Source organism: Marmota flaviventris, chromosome 15, assembly GCF_047511675.1.
Source record: "Marmota flaviventris isolate mMarFla1 chromosome 15, mMarFla1.hap1, whole genome shotgun sequence".
Classification (NCBI taxonomy): Eukaryota; Metazoa; Chordata; class Mammalia; order Rodentia; family Sciuridae; genus Marmota; species Marmota flaviventris.
Window position 1 is genome coordinate 83000844 of NC_092512.1, and position 20434 is coordinate 83021277.

Consider the following 20434-nt stretch of genomic DNA (forward strand, 5'->3'; position numbering starts at 1 on the left):
AAAAGTACCCTTCTACCTCATCCTCACACCCAATGCACCACTCTGAGAAATCCAAAGGGAAGGTAAGAAATACTGGACAAATGTATATACAAAGAGAAAAGAAGGGAAAGAGAAATTTTAATGCTCAAGAAAGGAACCTGCTGGATCAGTCAAAGTTCACCAAGCAGTAGCTGAAGGGAGAAAAGGGTGGAGAGACGAAGGCTGCTAAGCCTACTCAGCACACACAGCAGGCACCCTGACTGGCAGTGCAGTCCCACAGCCTCTGATGTCCTTGTGTGTCCGGCGTACAGTGATCATAGATGAAAAGAAAGAAAAGCAACCCTTTCTCCAAGGAAAATAGTGTACAACTGTGGAATTCTGATACAACTATGATATGACCTAAGTGGTCATACTCTATGTTTCAAAACATACTCTGTCAGATATGGCCATGAGTGTTTCTCAAAGGCCACCTACTCCCAGCCTCAGACAGTGGCAGCAGTTGACCTCAGTCTGGTGGAAGCTGAAGATTTCTCAACTCAGACCTTCACTCAATGCCTGGGTAAAGAAGCAAACATGAAAGCATATTTTAAAAATTAATCTGTTCGTTATGTATATAAATCAGACGCAAGACATAGCTCTTTCTGTTATGAGTTAGGCATTATTTATATTCAAGGCAAAGAATTAAAATCCTATGCAATAAAGGACTGAAGAAGGGGGGAAAATGGAAGAATACAAAGAGGACCCCTGAAAAGGTATGAAGCCAGGTAGGTACCTTGAGAGAACAAAGCTTATAACAAAAGCAAAATCAGTGAAAGCTAGTATACAGCCTGTGGGTCCTAGGGGTACTCCTCCACACCAGCCAAGTTAACATTATTAAGAGCAAATGGGGAGTGGGGACGGAGTCTGAGGCCACAGCTTGAGGGAAGCCCTAGCTCCTTTCTGCCTATATCTGGCACAGCCAGTGTGAGACAAGAGATAATCTTTCATTACTTCCTGGATAACCGAGAGTTTTGGCAGGACCTTTGAGCACACACCAAGATAGTAAGAAGCCAGATGAAAAGCAGACTATGGAGCTGAAACAGATTAATAAGGAACTTAGTGATTTGGCCAGCACAATAGTCTGCAGGTCCACTTGGGGATGATATGTTTCATTGGCAAGCCACAATTATGGGACTTAATGACTTAATATCAAGGTGGTATGCTCTTTTTGATAATTCATTTTCCTATAGACTATCCCTTCAAATCACCTAAGGTTGCATTTACAACAAGAATTTATCATCCAGAGGCTGATCCAACATGGCAGGCTACATGAAGGCAGCATTCTGTGTCACTCCGTGACCTATGATTCAAGTAGTGGGAATACTACTTCACTGGGAGTGACAGAGGACCCCCAAGAGTTGTTCCCACACAGCAATCATGGCCACCATGCTGGTGCAGGGCTCTAGGACTCAGAGTCCAGAACAAGACCCCCAACTACTCACCCATGCAGGGCCCCAGAGTGGCCAGGTGGGTCCACCAGGCATCAGCACCCACATAGGACTCCTGGTTGTTCACCTGCGCAGGAATCCTAGACACCAATCCCATGCAGGACACTCAGCCATCACCCATGAGCAGGAATTCAGGCCACCACTCCTGAGTGGACTCCCATCTACCAACATGGAGCTCCCCCTGTTGCCTCCATCTTGGGACTCTTCAGCCACTGCCATAGTCCCCTACACTTGGTAGCCTGCCTGCACCTGGAGACATCGCACAGGCTCTGAAGACAACTGACAGCCACAACACTGCATGCCACCATCGCCCAACCCTCTGCCCCCATCCTACTCCCCATCGCTGAAAGCAGCCGCCTCTATCTTGGGTCACCTTCGTCACCATCTTTAGTTGGGGCAACTCCCAGTTTGGAACACCAGCTGGGCAGGTACCTAAGATACTCAACTTACCCCTTTTTCCAATAGCCACTAACCCGGCTTAGTGACTGCCCAATACAAAAGACAGGTGTGCAGCCTCCAGAGTGCAACGCACAAGACCTCCAGAGAGAAAGGTCCCCAATTCAATTAGGAAGTAGAAAGGGAGAGGGTGAGTGAAATAGAGACTAATTTAGAGACCAGGAAACTGTGAAGTCTCCAGGCGATAAGGAGGTAAGACCAGGTGCCCATATCACACAAGTGGGCCCCAAAGGAGATTCTTGGGTGTCTGCAGTCTCCCATCGGGGACTGGTGGAGACCATACCCCACTTCCAGGTGCCCTGCAACCAAGACCAACCCTCCCACCCTGGTAACATTCACCATCCTGAGGGTAGAGATATCAGCAAACAACTGACAACCCCACCTACTGGATGAGAAGGGAAGCAGGAAAGACACTCATCTCCAACCAAAACAATCCTTTCTTCATTGGAGGTTTTTGTTTTGTTTTGTTTTTCTCCCTCTCTATTCTCCTGCCCTCATATCCCCAACATATGTGAAATTAAGTACTTTACATGAATTAGGATACTGAGGACTGGGATGTCTGAATCGTACATTACAGTCGTGTTGTATAGTTTCTTTTTTCCTATTTTTACATTTTTTATGTTTCTTGATATTAATGTGTGTTTGTTTTATGTACTCTACTGTCTTCCCACTTACTTTCAACCCCAAATCACTTCCTCTCTCTTCCCCTGCTACTAACCAATTTCTTTAGATTCCTCTTTCACACTTCCTAAGATCTAATCACTCTATAGCCTCACTTCCTACCCCTTTAACATCTCATCCTACACCTCATTCCCAGTTCTTTGTCCACCATCAGAAACCGTAGACCCTTTTGCAAACCCACTGTTTATCTTGTAGATAATAAGTGAACTCACTATTTCTGTATATTGTGATGTGACCAAACTGTAATAGCAATATTTGGTTTAAGATTGTATATTCTTTGTATTGGGATCTGCTAACATTGTTCTTCCCCTCAAAGGAGAGGTACTGGAACCCTGCAGGGGCACTATATACATATAGGGTAAACATAGAAATGCCTCGGATCTATAGTGCTAAAAAACACACAAACAACATGAAAAAAACAAGGGAAGAAAGTTCCCCAAACAAACCAAGATGCAACATTATTAGAGTCCATGCTCAGCAAGCAGAAGAAAGATCAGAAAAGGAGTTCAGAATGTAGATAATTAAAATGTTCTGTGAATTAAAGATGATATAAGAGAGCAAATACAGGCAACAAAACATCATTTTGATAAAAAGCTACATAAGCAAAAGATTACTTCAATAAGGAGATGGAGGTTCTGGAAAAAAAACCAAACAAACAGAAATCCTTGAAATGAAAGAAGCAATAAACCAGATTAAAAGCTCAATTGAAAGCATCACCAACAGATTAGACCACTTGGAAGACAGAACCTCAGACAATGAAGACAAAATATATAATCTTGAAAAGAATGTAGACCACATAGTGAAAATGTTAAGAAATCATGAGCAGAACTTTCAAGAAATATGGGATAGCATAAAAAGACCAAATTTAAGAGTTATTGGGATAGACGAAGGCATCGAGTTCCAAACCAAAGGAATGAACAATCTAGTCAATGAACTAATATCAAAAAATTGGGAAAGCCAAATACAAGAGGCTTACAGGACACCACATGTACAAAATCAGAACAGATACACACTAAGGTACATTATAATAAAAATGCCTAGCATACAAAATAAGGAGAGAATTTTAAAGTCCACAAGAGAAAAAAAATGAGATTAAATACAGGGGGAAACCTATTAGGATATCTGCAGACTTTTCAACCCAGACCCTGAAAGCTAGAAGATCCTGGAACAACATATATCAAGCCCTGAAAGAAAATGGAAACAACCAAGAATCTTATATCCAGCAAAATTAAGCTTTAGATTTGAAGATGAAATAAAAAATTTCTATGATAAACAAAAGCTAAAAGAGTTTACAATTAGAAAACCTGCACTACAGAACATCCTCAGCAAAATATTCCATGAGAAGAAAATGAAAAACAACAATGAAAATTAGCAGAGGGAGGTATTACACTAAAGGAAAAACTAATCAAAGGAGAAACCAAGTCAAGTTAAATACCAAAAATAAACAAAAATGGCTGGGAATACAAATCATGTCTCAATAATAACCCCAAATGTTAATGGCCTAAGCTCACCAATCAAAAGACATGGACTGGCAGACTGATTAAAGAAAAGACCCAATAATATGCTGCCTCCAAGAGACACAAAGGAAAAGATATCCAGAGACAGAAGGTGAAAGCGTGGGAAAAATCATACACTCACATGGTCTGTGAAACAAGCAGGGGTTTCCATCCTCATAGCAAATAAAGTAGACTTCAAGCCAAGTTAATCAAAAGGGATAAAGAAAGACATTTCATACTGCTCAAGGAAACCAACAAGACTTAACTATTATAAATATATATGCCCCAAACAATGAGGCGTCTATGTTCATCAAACAAACTCTTCTCAGGATCAAGAGTCAAATAGACCACAACACAATAATTCTGGGTGACTTTAACACGTCTTTCACCACTGGAGAGAACTTCTAAACAAAAGCTAAACAAAGAAATTATAGGACTCAATAATACAATCAATAACAGACTTAACTGACATATATAGACTATTTCATCCATCAACGAGCGAATACACTTTCTTCTCAGTAAAATATAGATCCTTTTCTAAAATAGACCATATATTATGCCACAAAGCAACTCTTAGCAAATATAAAAACGTAGAGTTACAAACCTGCATTCTATCAGATCATAATGGAATAAAATTAGAAATAAATGATAAAATAAGAAATAAAAGCTACTTCAACACCTGAAGACTAAATGATATGGTATTGAATGACCAATGGATTGCAAAAGATATCAAAGAGGAAATTTAAAAATTCTAAGAGGTAAATGAGAACACTGGTATAACATGTCTCTGGGACACTATTAAGGCAGTACTAAGAGGAAAATTCATTGCATGGAGTTCATTCCTTAAAAGAAGAAAAAGTCAACAAATAGTGACCTAATATTACATCTCAAAGCCCTAGAAAAAGAAGAACAAATCAACACCAAAAGCAGGTGAAGACAGGAAATAATTAAAATGAGAGATGAAATTGAAAAAAAAAGAAACAATTGATAAAATTGACAAAACAGTTGGTTCTTTGAAAAAACAAATAAAATTGACAAACCTTAGCCATGCTAACAAAAAGAAGAGAGAAAATTCAAATTACTAACATATGTGATAAAAAGGACATGACACTACAAAAATATAGAAGATAATTAGAAATTATTTTGAAAATCTGTACTCCAAAAAAATAGAAAATTTCAAAGGCATGACAAATTTCTACAGTTATATGATGTGCCCCAACTGAATCAGGATGATGTACACAATTTTAACAGATCAATTTCAAGCAATGAAAAAGAAGACACCATCAGAAGCCTACCAACAAAGAAAAGCCCAGGACTGGATGGATACACAGCTAAGTTTTACAAGACCTTTAAAGAAGAACTAATACCAATACTTTTCAAATTATTTCGTGAAATAGAAAAAAGAGGGAGCACTTCCAATCTCATTCTATGAGGACAATATCAACCTTATTCCAAAACCAGGCCAAGACACATCAAAAAAAGAAAACTTCAGACCAATATCTCGAATGAACATAGAAGCAAAAATTCTCAATAAAATTCTGCCAAATTGCATACAAAAACATATCAAAAAGATAGTGCACCAAAGTGGGGTTCATCCCAGGTATGCAAGGTTGGTTCAACATACGGAAATCAATAAATGTACTTCATCACACTAACAGACTTAAAGATAAGAATCATATGATCATTTCAATAGATGCAAAAAAAAAAAAGCATTTGACAAAATACAGCACCCCCTCATTTTCAAAACAATAGAAAAACTAGGGATAACAGGAACATATCTCAGCATTGTAAAAGCTATCTATGCTAAGCCCAAGACCAACATCAATGAAGAAAAATTGAAAGCATTCCCTCTAAAAAAAAAAAAAATGAAAACAAGGCAAGGGATCCCCTCTGTCACAACTTCTATTTAACATAGTTCTTGAAACACTAGGCAGAGTAATTACACAGACAAAAGAAATTAAAGGGATACAGATAAGAAAAGAAGAACTCAAATTAGCACTATTTGCCAACAATATGATTTTATATCTAGGAGACCCAAAAAAATTCCCCCAGAAAACTTCTAGAACAAGTAAATGAATTCAGCAAAGGAGCCACATACAAAATCAACACCCATAAGTCAGAGGTATTTCCATATATCAGTAACAAATCCTCTGAGAGGGAAACGAGGAAAACTACTCCATTTACAATACCCTCAAAGAAAATTAAACACTTGGGAATCAAAGCTAAACAAAAAGGTGAAATCAACCAAATTAAAGAAGTGAAAGAACTCTACATTGAAAACTACAGAACACTAAAGAAAGAAATTAAAGAAGACTTTAGAAGATGAAAAGATCTCCCTTGTTCTTCAATAGGCAGAATTAATATTATCAAAGTAATCATACTACCAAAAACACGATTCAGATTCAATGCAATTCCAATCAAAATCCCAATGATATTCCTCATAGAATTAGAAAAAGCAGTCATGAAATTCATCTGGGAAAATAAGAGACCCAGAAGAGCTAAAGCATTCCTTAGCAAGAAGAGTAAAGCAGATGGCATCACTATATCAGACCTTAAACTATACTACAGAGCAACAATAACAAAAACAGTTTGATATTGGCATCATAATAGAATTGTAGATTAATGGTATAGAATAGAGGATACAAAGACTAACCCTCATAATTACAGTTATCTTATATTAGACAAAGGCACTAAAAACATATATTAGAGAAAAGATAGCCTCTTCAACAAGTGGTGCTGGGAAAACTGGAAATCCATATGCAGCAAAATGAAATTAAGCCCCTGTCTTTCACTATGCATACAACTCAACACAAAGTGGATCTAGGACCTAGGAATTAAACCAGAGACTCTGCACCTAATGGTAGAAAAAGTAGGCCCAAATTTCCATCATGTTGGGTTAGGCCCCAACTTCCTTAACAAGACTCATGTAGCGCAAGAATTAAAATCAAAAATCAATAAATGGGATGGATTCCAACTACAAAGCTTCTTCTCAGCAAAAGAAACAATCAGTAAGGTGAATAGAGAGCCTACAGAATGAGAGCAAATTTGTACCACATGCACTAATCTCTAGGATATATAAAGAATTCAAAAATCTTAACACCCCAAAATAAATAAATAAACCAATCAATCAATAAATGGGCCAAGGAACTGAACAGACACTTCTCAGAAGAAGATATACAATCAATCAACGAGTTTATGAAAAAATGTTCAACATCTCCAGCAATTAGAGAAATGCAAATCAAAACTTACTCCAGTCAGAATGGCAGCTATCAAGAATAGAAACAGCAATAAGTTTTGGTGAGGATGTGGGGAAAAGGCACACTCATACACTGCTCATGGGACTGCAAATTGGTGCAGCCAATATGGAAAACAGTATGGAGATTCCTTGGAAAACTGGGAATGGAACCACCTTTTGACTCAGCTATCCCACTTCTCGGTTTATACCCAAAGGACTTAAAAACAGCATACTACAGGGACAAAGCCACATCAATGTTTATAGCAGCACAATTTACAATAGCTAAACTGTGGAACCAACCCAGTTGCCCTTCAATAGATGAGTGGATAAAGAAACTGTGGAATACAGACACAATGGAATATTACTCAGCATTAAAGGAGAACAAAATCATGGCATTTGCAGGTAAATGGATAGAGTTAGAGAATAAAATGCTAAGTGAAGTAATTCAATCCCAAAAAAACAAATGCTGAATATAAAGATGCTGATTCATAATGGGGATTGTAGAGTCAGCATGGGAGGAATAGATGAACTCTAGATAGGACAAAGAGGGGGAGGTGAAGAGAGGGGGCACGGGATTAGGAAAGGCAGTGGAATGAGATGGACATCATTACTCTAAGTACAGATATGAAGACATGTGACTCTACATGTGTACAATCAGAGAAATGAAAAATTGTGCTATGTATGTGAAATATGAATTGAAATGCATTCTGCTGTCATATACAACAAATTACATTAAATTTAAAAAAAGAGAAAATATATAGATAGCATTGACAATAGGCCAAACATATATAATATAGATATAGACATATGACATAGTAACAGGCATAACTCCCTATGTCTTCATATTAGTCAAGAAAAACTAGAGAAACTACTGAACAGAAATACTCGCAAGATATATGATGAAGTTTCACAGAAAAAGATACACAATTCTTTCATTCTTGTAAATATGCAAATCAAAATACAGTAACCCCATCCTCTCTGAGGTTTACTTTCCATGGTATCCACTACTCATGTTCAATTGTGGGCTGAAAATATTGGTGGAAAGTTCCAGAAATAAACGATCTGTAAGTTAAAAAAAAATAATTTATCATCCAAAAATTAATAGCAATGGCAACATTTGTCTCGATATTCTAAGATCATAATGGTCTCCCACTTTAACTATTTCTAAAGTTCTTTTATCTATTTGTTCACTGCTATGTGATACAAATTCAGATGAATATCTAATGCCAGAGATTGCATGAATCTATAAAATAGACAAGATAAATATGACAGACTATCTCAGGAATGGACTCAGAAGTATGCCATTTGATGCTACCTTAAAGTCAGAATAACCTGCACTATGGTATAAACTTGAAGTTATGGTTTTTAAAAAAGGAGCAAATCAGTTTGAATAAACTCAGTCATATCCATTTGAATAAACTCATCTGAATAAAGTTAGACAGATTTCTATATAGTAAAGTTTCTCAGGAACCGATAATAGGCTTGTGTGTACTGAGACCTCTAGGAGAAGTCCTGTAATACTTGGTCTTTCTAAACTCATCAAAATTAACCAATTTTTCACTAAGCATTTTGTGGTACAGAATCTTCTAAAAATGTTCATATTTTAATCATTTGAATAAAAAAATCCTTTGGAAATAAAGGTTTCCATCATTTCTTCTATCTTCTTAAATAGCACATGCTGAATATACTTGAATATTATCTTGAAAGCTCACAGTTATTCTTGTAGAGGACTACTGCTTTTGACTTTGAGGTAATATAGTTTTCTGCACATGCCAGATGGATTTTCTTTCCTTCCATCTACAAGGCTGCTGGCTGCCTCACTACTATGATGCCCTACTTCTACTCCTAATAGCTTTTCTGACTGTCAAAGTGAAAACCCTTCTTGTTTGCCTTGGGTTTAGAAATCAGAAAATAGAAAGGCTCAATGTGGAATATCAAAAGAATAATAAAGATTGATAAAATATAGATTCTGATCTTCAGAGATGGACAGATGGCTATTTATGTACAATTAAGTTGAGCCAACAAGAGCCCAAAGCATTCATCTGTAAAGCAAATCTAACAACAATCATTTCAGAGGCCCAAGACCTCCTTCCAGATCCAAGGTAAGCTCCAAAGGCCCTGACTAGACTTCTGGTAAGAGATATCTCATCATATCTTATATGCCCATGAAAGTACATCTCTGAAATAATCTAATTGTATCAAAATAATCCTTATAAGATTACTCTGAGGTGAAAGGAGGCAAATAAGACAAACAGAAGATTAAATGATTGATATATAGTTGTCCAGAGTCACATAAACAATTAAGAGAATAATCTTGGGAATCCCCACTATCCACATGCATCCTACACACATTATTCCCAACTCTGTCTACAAAATAAAGGGAGCCAAAAACTAGGGGGAAATACGTATATATATTTGTGTGCATATGCGTGCGCACATGAGTTTTAGCTTTAATAGCTACAAATGTGAGAAAAGGCAAAATTAATTGTCTCTAAGAAAAAATTGACCTATGTACTTTTCCATAATCTTGAAATTCAATAAAGATGATACACCAAGGACTTTAATATCAAGGAATTTAAAAGGTGTAATATCTCATAATGCTTGTTTAATTCGTTATTTCGATAGGTAAAAGATAATGTTTAATATACTGTTGGGAATTTTATTGGCCACAATGAGCTAAAACAATATTATGGAGATAAGTCATCATTGAAAATGATTACTTTTTGATATTCATGCAAGAACATGAACTATGGAAAAAACTGCAAGATACTTTAATCCCTATAAAATCTAGAAATGACAAAGATAGTCCTGGACACTTGGTTTAAATTTTGAATTCAAACAAAACAATGTTTATCAGTTTTATTATGTTTATTAACTTTGAAGACCCATGATTCTATAAAGTTATTCTAGGCTTAATTTACGAAGTCATATAATATTTCTTATGGGAAAATCAGAATGCTGACTAAAAGTAATCAAGTCATTAAAAGAATATATTTGAAATCTGATTTCATCTAGAAAAACATTTTGTTTGTGAAGTATATGATACTGGAGATGGAGTTTTCAGGAAAGCATCAACTTAGCAGGCTGAGGTGCTCCAATTTAACATAATTCTCGAAGAGGCTGTTCTAGTGACTGGCCCTTGATGAGTACTTAAGAAGTGAACTCTTGGAATATTCTGATGGAAACATTTTGCATGCACGAAGCCTTGACCACTCTGTACCACTTTGTGTAGATTTTAGTTTGTGCAAGCAATATAATTTATGGTAAACACCTACTTTCCTTCTATAGGACTGGAGTTTCAATAACAGCAAGTCAGTCAGTAGGCACTGACCTGTTAGGTCTTCCCCAAAAGATAAAACTTTGTATGGGCTGCTACAATTCATTGTTATAGGAACTGAGCATGTCCTTTGCAGCTCCCCCAGAATAGGAATCTTGGAAGCTCTAGAATGCTCCTGCTGCACCTCTACCCTTTGCTATAATTAACCAAAGCCATGGGTATACCCATTTCTGACTTCTTATGATTACTTTTAGCAGGTCACTAAAATTTATCTTGGGGGCTCCAACACATATAATTAAATGTGATTTTTATTATTTTAACACATTTTCCTTAATTTCAGTAGAATAAAATGTAAAAACTAGCCTATACAATCCTGGTAATCAGTTATAACTAGATATATTTTTAAAATAACTTATGTTTAGAACTTAAAAGAAATCTCAATCCCAATTCGCAGAGGCCATGAAAGTAAAATGATATGGCTAGAAAGCAAATCACTATTTCAAAAAGGGGCCAACATTGGGGCTGAGGATGTGGCTCAAGCGGTAGCGCACTCACCTGGCATGTGTGCGGCCCGGGTTCGATCCTCAGCACCACATACAAACAAAGATGTGTGTCCGCCGAAAACTAAAAAAATAAATATTAAAATTCTCTCTCTCTCTCTCTTTTTAAAAAAAGGGGGGGGGAACAAATTTTCCAATAAAGGACCATACAACAAATATTTCAAGCTTTTCAAGCCATACAGTGTGTCACAAACACTCAAATCAGCCATTTTAATGTGACAGCAATCATAAATAACTTATAAACAACACATAAAGTAATGAGTTTGGCTGGGTTCCTGCAAAAGTTCATTTAAGGAGATAAGTAGTAGGCCAAATTTGGCCTGCTAGTTATAGTTTGTAAACTTCAGTTAAAATTATTTTCCTTTATTTATTTTCTAGGTTAAACAAACAAGATTTTTTTTTTTTTTTTTTTAAAGAAAGCCTCAAGATTCTCCATTTTCAAAGTTCCCTGGTAACAGATCATCTTTTTGTTATTCAATTCTGTACAGGATTTGTATCCAATCCTGCAACTGATTCTTAAAATCAAAGAGTTTAAAACACTTAATTTACCCAATAATTGTATTCAGTATTGAACAAAAAAGATCTCAAAATTTGCCTAACATAATCAAAGTTCCTTTTTAAGAAGCCACTGTGAGAGAAGAAGATATTGAAATGATCTTTCTTAAAAAGAATCCTATCTTAAATCATAATGATGAATGATTTGCTAGTCTGACACAAACTTCTGGGAACACCGGTCCAGGATTAAAATGAATCTTAAATGTTTAGGAGTCAATTTACATAAAGCTAAACTGAAAAACCTTCTCTACCATGTTAGGTACCTAACAATACTTGTAAGAGCCCCAAATCTATTCAAATTCCTTTGTTCATCATTCACAAATTGCTGATTTGATGTCAACTATCTCAAAAGAAACTGAAAAAAATAAGAAATTTCTAATAGCTTGAAAATATGGAATAATTATAACTATTGCATTCAAGGCCCTGTTGTAAAAGAAAGCAGTACTATTTGGGTTTTAATTATAGCTATTTGATCTATTTTAACCAAAAAAAAAAAAAAAAAGGAAGAAAAACTAACACTTCTAAACTAGACAAAGCAAAATACGAGAATCACATTCCTATAAATTGTCTACCAGTCTTGGCTGCAAACTTACCTAGCCCCATCTGTTAAAATTAAATGCTTGTTTTTAAATGGCTTTTGCTCCTTGATTAGTTATAACTGAAAGCCAAGTCATCCAGAGCAAATAAGAACATTAAAACTCAACTGAAAATGAGGACAACATCTATAACTAAACCATTATGAAGAGGCCTGGGGTGGAAGGAAACAACTCTCTTTTTTTCTGGGCAAATATAAAAAAAGAAGAAAAACAAAAGTCAACCTCCATATATGTTTAGAACTCCAAAACTACACATACAAGGAAAAATAAATAAGTCCAAACAATTTAGAAATATATCCAAAATGGGATAATTTATATTTTTGTTATTACTTCAAGGCAAAAATTGATTGAATTGATACGGCCTTTATCTTAAATGTTCAAATGGACAACTAAAGATAAACATGAAGCAAATAAGGTTTTATTAGAAATGGTTTGTATTACGCAGTTTTAACTTATAGAGAAATTTATTTTATTTCCTCCTACAGTCCGTTTTTCTTTTGTTTTCGTAGTGCTGGGATCAAACTTAGGGCCCTGTACATGTTGATAAGTATTCTAGCTATGCTATATCCTCAGTCACTTCTACATTTCCTTTTGACTGACTTTCTCCACATCTGTCCATAATTCTATGTTAAAAATATCCCAGATGGATAAGGGGGAAAAAAAGATGGCTCAGTAGAAACGACCACTACACCTAGGATGAGTAAACGAAATTAACCTAAAACAGCAGATACAACAGGTCAAGAACAGCTCAACATTTATTAAAAGAACGAAACAAAACAGTAACACATGACTATCAGTGTGGACAAGAGGACTACGAAAAGAAAACAGGGGTAAGCACTTACTTCAACTTATTTCTCCTAGGCTCATTCCCATAGACATTTTATTAATATCTGAAAATAGCCAGAAATATGTATCAAGACAATCAAATATTAATGTTAGTTTTACAAACACTTTAAACAACAGTAATTCTGGCCTACCACTAAAATCCTCTTGATTTGCAAATCACAGAAATTGAACTGACTTTGAACCTATTAAAATTCACCGAATCAGTGGCCAGAATATAAACTCTGGAAACTGATTTCTTAAACCCTGAAATTGCGAATACTTTGAATACTTGTCTGCTTCAAATTGCCAATAGTCAGATTAATTACCTACCATAGCCTAATTTTCTTCACAGGATCAAGTGAAACTGCTTGAATCAGAAATGTTTAATGTCCTCTAAGTTACATAGTAATAGGGTCTACTTCTTTTCAAATAAGGACTAACAATTTAGAAGAAATAAGTTCTAATTTTTAAAAAATTTTTTTTTGTTGTAGTTGGACACAATACCTTTATTTTATTTATTTATATGTGGTACTGAGGACCGAACACAGGGCCTCGCATGTGCTAGGCGAGTGCTCTACCGCTGAGCCACAACACCAGCCCAGAGATAAGTTATAAAATTTTTAACAAATGTGATTTTTTACAACTAAGTTTTTCAATTAAGTAAAGGTTAGGTCTTTATTTCTAAAAGGAGCAGCACAGAACTATCTGAAATACTACTTGAAATACCACTTCTATGATGAACTAGAGATTTTTAATTTCATTAAAAATTGTTTCATTTCAGGAATAACTTCCACAGCAGTGTATTGAACATTATCATGTTTACCTCCATTTTCTACAGCTAAATCCCAAGCTTGGGAATTAAGAATAAGCATTTAAAGACTAATTTGAGATCTCTTATTTCTTCTTTTTCATTTCCTTCATGAAAGGAAGCCTTGCTAAGAATTTTAGGCATTGTGTTTCTTCCAGTGGGGTGACCTGGCCAATTCTTTTAACCTTTCTGAACCTCAATTATTAAAAAAAAAAGAACGGAAAAGAAGAAAAGGTTTCCTATCCTTTTCCACTCATCAAATATTAATCACATGTTTACTATGTGCCAGGCATTGTTCTAGCTTGGGGATAAAAGATAAATAAGGCATTTTTATTTTTTTAAACCTCAAGAAACTTACAATATAGAAGGAACAGAAAAACAAACACATTAGTGATTTTAGATCTCAGGGGCTCTGGTAGATATGGGCATGGGAAGATTTACAGGGAAGAGGGCTCGAGTTTATGGGGAAGTCTTCCCAGAAGAGGTAGCTTGCAAATGAATAGATGTTTCACAGCTGAGGCAGAGGTTGGGAAGAGGAAGGTACTCTAAGCATAGCAATAAGAACAGAGGAATGAGAAGCCGCCATGTGGGGAGAATTCTGGTGTAGTCAGTATGTTGCAGAAAGAGAGCAAACAACATGAGTAGTTAGGTTCAAAAAGATGATTTATATATCCAAGAAAGTTCCAAGTAGAGGATTTTTACCTCACCTGGTAGAACCTAGCTAAGTATTTATGAGTTTTCCCCCAACAAAAGGTTTTAAAAGATTACTTAGAAGTAATTTACTGGTTTTAAAAGATTACTTAAAAGTAATCTACTGGTTCAGTGGTTTCTTTCATGACCTCTTTTGATCCTTACTACAACACTATGAGAGAAGAAGTATCATACCCATTTTAAAGAGAAAGAAACTGTTAAGGACTGAATGTTTGTGTCCTCCTAAATTCATCTAATCCCCAATGGGATGGTATTTGAGGTGGTACTCAGGGAGGTAATCAGGTCATCTGGGCAGAACCCTCATGAATGGGATCAGTACCAGTATCAGACTATTAGTTTGCCCTCCATGAAATATGTGAGGATGTGAGAAGTCAACAGACTACAAACTGGAAATGGGTTCTGATCAGAACAGACTACACTGGCACCCTGATTTCTGACTTCCAGCCTTTAGAACTATGAGAAATCAAGTTCTATTATTTATAAGCCACCCAGTCTATGGGTATTTGTTACAGCAGCCCAAATTAGAAAAGAAGCCAAGGCTTAGAAAAATTGAGCAGTTTGCTCCAGGTACAGAGTAAATGGCCAGTGAGCTCTGGTCTGTCCATCTGAGCCTTATTCTTTATCCTTTTAACCCCCTGATCTATGTCAGTATCTAGAAGTACACATTTTACCACTGAGCTATACCCCTAGCCCTAGTGTTGAAGATGTCTTCATGCATCCTTCATCTGTGAAGCCTTTTTGACATCCTACCATGATGAGTGAATTTTACAGTGGGTACCCAGATAGCACCCACCAAAGTTCTACCATTATAGAGTTTCCTGTATTGGCTTTAGCGTTATCTACTATGAAGCCCTAACCCTTGGAGGGCTGGTCATCACCACATTTTGTATCTGTTTCAATTACTGAGTTTCTGTGTGCTACAATTATTTATCTTCATGTTTATCTGTTCTTTGAGACTGTGAGCTCCATGAAAGCCTGACTTGGTTTTTGTATCCTGACTCTGAGAATATCGAGTATGAAACAAATAAATCTTTGACCACATCACTTACTGAAAACTTCTCTATAACTGATCTCTAAATAACAATGACAGGGAAAAACATTCTTTCACAATATTCCTTTCCCTTATGTGTTGGGAAGTCCTAGAGGCAACTGTTCTATCTGAGCAGCAACAAAGAGGAAATACACTTTGCACCACTTCTGCAGCTGATAGAGAAGGAAACTCAAGCGGTTCCTTCTGCCTTGCAAGGGCAGGAGTCAGATTCTTTTACATTAAATACTACATACAAAAAAAGCCCCCCAGAGACCAAATTTATAGATACTACTTGCTTCATCAATTAACCACATTCTTGTGACCAATTCTTGTGCCTTCAAAGCCATCTTTTCAGCAGATAATCATGAAACAAGCTCCTGCACAGAAAAAATGAGATGAGCAGTGCACAAAAGACTTGCAGTACAAAAAACAGAAGAGAATGAAGTATGAAACAGTGCTGTTAAAAAAAAAAAGAAAAAAAGAATCTCCTATAATAGGGGTAAGGGGCTTGAAAAATAAACAGACAAATCAGAAAAGTCACTTGAAAATTAATGAACTTGACATGAACTTAAGGGAAAACAGTACTGATCATATGCATATGATCTTTTCAGACTGTGGTGAAAATATTTTCTTTCTACATATATTTTACTTCCCAGATGATTAGACCCATAAATACATCCCTAGAAAAGAATTCCTTTCTACAAAAGTGTCCTCTTCATAACTGCCATTCAGAACACCAACTGCCTATCATGACACAGCAACCGAGAAACTCAAGGCTTGTGTTAGGGATATTCAACTTGTGATTTCCTGTGAGACTTTCTCAATTCTCATCATGATGAAATGGTTAATGTTGCAATGTACTCATGGCTTTAGATAAAAACACAGGGCACCCAACACAGAAGTAGCTGAAGAGAACAGCACCCAGCAGGAAGCTGTCCCTGCAAAGGAAATTGCAGTTTCTAAGATGAAGAGGAAGTCAAGAGGGAGAATTAAGTCTTAAGCCCTTGAGAAAATATTGAAGAAACTACTTGTGGTCTCAAATACAGTTAAAGCACTAAGTAGTTCAGGTAATAATTAGTTATAAATTCAAACTTTTAACAATGCACTTTGGGGTAAAGTTGGCACACAATAGTCAAATCATGTTGTGTAATCACTGTCCTGTTAAGAACTGCCTCTTCCATTCTCTATTCCTTACAGAATTTTCGTGGAAAAGTAGATGACAGTGATACCAACTAAAAGGAATAGAGGGGAAAAAGCACTCTCATTCACTTACTCCTACCCACTCTAACAATTCTGGTCAAGTTTCTCTGCATTTTACAATGACCTGAAATATCCTCTTCAGATACAAACGCACCCTCTAAATAAGCTTCCAGTTTCTACATCATAAATGGTTAACTTCTCAGAAAGAATGTTTTCACATGCCCAGGAAATGTATCCTAGTCACAGAGAATGATGCTACCAATCATTTCTCTGGCAGTATAGCTACATTTAGCCATAGAATGTTCATAATAATGTCTAAGGAACCTTTCATTTACAGACATTTGAACTTCATAGAAACTTCATATTCCAGCAACTTTATCTACCATTTTTTAAATCATGCCCAGAATTCTTTCCCTAATGCTCATAAATACTCACAGATCTTTTCTGTCATTAAATAGGAATGATTGCACATATATTTTACAGTCAATAACAGGCTTTACAAATAGTCAATAATGGTAATAATAAGGACACTTTTGACATTATTTTCTATAAGAATACCTCATATGTGACTTTCTTTGCCATAGTCTATCATATGTTAACCACTTCTTACACAGAAAAGATGTGTGTATGGAAGGAAAGGGTTAAGTATATTCATGATGTTTTCTCTATTTACGTTATGACCATGACACTGACCTCAGTAACAAAACACAAGCTCCAAAATCTCCTTTTTATTCTGATTGCCAAATTCTTGTTTCATTGAAACCATCCACACTCAGCTGTAGGAACTTCCTAGCAAAATCATCTTTTTGAATTATTGACTCTTGCTAACTCTGTTTAACAACCACTGATATTTTCTGCAGCTGAATGTTTATGTCCAACTAACATTCTTATGTTGAAATCCTAACCCCTAATAGGATGTTATCAGGAATAGGCCCTTAGAAGGTGATTAGGTCATGGGGGTGGAGCCCTTATAAATGGGATTTGTGCCATGATATAAGAGGCCCCATGTCTCTTATAACAAAAAGACAGCTAGCAGGAAATGTGCCTTTATCAGATAATGAATCAGCTGGTTCCCTGATCTTGGATTTCCCAATCTCCAGGACGGTGAGAAACAAATTTCTGTTGTTTATAAGCTACCCAGCCTATGGTATAGACTAGTACCACATGTGTCATCCTACAGTTCCTAATTTGCCCTTTCAATCACTGTGTTCTTATGATTTTCATCTTCCTTTTCTTCCTCTCGCTGCCTTTTTCCATCACCGAGCAGCTTAAGATTCCTTCCCTACCTTCATTTGATGAGTACCTGATGAATAGCAAGCAATTGATAGATGCTGCTTCTACCATACTAAGACTGAGGCTGGTTATAAACCTAATACACTAAGTGCTATGAAAGAAGTGGAGAGGACCAGGGGAAAGGGAAAGAGAAGTTGCCAACAATTTAGCTTCTTTATATGCTTGCATTTCCCTTAAGTATTTGCAGTTATATAACAGTCTATATGACCTGTAACATTCAACTGTTGTTCACAAAATCTGCATAAGTTTTCTATTGCTGTATAATAAATTACCACAAACTTAAGAGGCTTAAAGCAACACCCACTTATCAGCTCACTGTTGTTAGCAATCCAGTGCATTTTAGCTGGGCTCTGCTCAGAGTACCACAAAGCTCAAATTAAATTGTTTTTGGTAGGGCTTAGTTTCAGAGGCTTTGAAGAAAGTTCAATTCCATGCTAATTCTTGTCACTGGCAGAATTTAGGTCTTTGGGCTACAGGACTCAGCTCCCCATTTCTTTGATGGATAACAACTGGTCTACTCTGAAGTCTGAAATGCTGTCATGATCCTTGCCTTTTCCATTTTCAAATCAGCAACAGCATATCAACCCTTCTCCTGATTCAAATCTCTGACCTCCTCAGCCTCTGATTGGACCAGAATGAAGGGCTTGAAGGATTAGGTCAAGCCCACTGAGGAAAAAGTCCCTTCTTGAAGCCAAATAACAGAATTTAACCATGGTAGTTAGAGCCATCCTATTCGCAGTCCCAAGGATCGCCCACACCATGTGCGACTAGAAGTGTGCACACTAGCAGTCACTGAGAGTTCCACTTGCCAGAGTAAATTGTAAAACACAGAACATAAAAATTTGGCACCAAAATAATTAGTATCAAGAAAAAAAATGTTATGGCATTCGTTAGAAAGAGACACTCAGCTTCTCCCTGTAAGGGATTTTATTTTTCAATCCTGAGACGGTAATAACCAAAAACCTCAAACTCTCAAATCTGTGCCTCTAGCCCTTTGTCTTAATCCACTTATCTTCATAAATGCTTAAGAGACATTATATTTACTCACAGATCTTTTCTGTCATTAAATAGGAATGATTGCACAGATATTTTACAGTCAATAATAGGCTTTACAAATAGTCAATAATGGTAATAATAAGGACATTTTAGACATTATTTTCTAAAGGAATACCTCATGTGACTTTCTTTGCCATAGTCTATCATATGTTAACCACTTCTACACAGAAAAGATGTGTGTATCTCATGAGACTTCACCTAATAAAACTCAATTAATAATCTTCCACTTTCTCAGATTTCTATTTTTCTATATTACCTGTATGTTCAACTGAATGGTCAGTATTCCAAGATCTCAGCCTTCGAATGAGTGCTTTATCATTTGTTTACTCTATGTTCTCTTTTATATCAAAACTGAATCAAAACTAATTCAGTTATAAAATTTAAGAACTTGCCCTTCCTCTCCATTTTCAGACACTCTTCATGTCTGGAATAGGATCATCATAAACACTGATTTCCTAACCTGACCTTCTGCTACTTCCTTGTCTTTGTGTCTGTGCGCACACTTGCTCCAGCCTACATATTCCTCCTGAGAAAGTCCCTAACAATATTCTCCTCTTCAGGAACTGCATGAGGCCCTCTTCCAGGGACATCTGCCAAAGTTCTTTATTCCAGCACAGAGCCAAAACTCAGTATATCTCCCAAGCCCCAGACTCACACCTCCGACCCTACTGTTCAATTCCACACCACACCCTCAGTCTTTGGGACACCTCACCTTTCGGTCTTACCTTAAGCCTTTGCTCAGCTGTGCTCCCAAGTGACACACCCTAGCCTGGAAGAACCAGTTTCACAAAGATTTCTCACTGCTTTCATTCACAGTCTGCTTTGCTTCCTCTGACTTAGAACACCTGATATTATCTTTATCTTGCTCTGGCTTCCCAAAATTTTTTAACTGATATACTTTACTTTCCCATTGTAACAGGAACATTCTATGTGTGTCTATATTTCATAGCATCTTAAGCACACACAGGAAACTTAACAATTCTTTTTTTCCCACAATTCAACCTACCACCATTCATACAATTAATTACCTATCCTACCTTGCCTGGAAGAACAGTCTTTAGAAAAGAGGTTAACAAATACACCATCCACCCTGGTATCCATATTAATGAAGTAACAGCACAGATAGTAGCTCAGAGTTATACACAAGTCAATCTGTTTAACATTTAAATTATATTTTAAAATTTTAACA

The 20434-nt window shown here is 36.4% G+C and overlaps 1 protein-coding gene and 1 pseudogene across 3 annotated transcripts in view; one reads left to right on the forward strand and one right to left on the reverse strand.

Annotated features, from left to right (window-relative positions):
• Spidr (scaffold protein involved in DNA repair) overlaps positions 1-20434 on the reverse strand; it is a 391802-nt gene that overhangs the window by 278202 nt on the left and 93166 nt on the right. The gene's annotated exons all lie outside the window — the stretch shown is intronic.
• Positions 1047-8643, forward strand: LOC114090581 (ubiquitin-conjugating enzyme E2 D3-like; annotated as a pseudogene).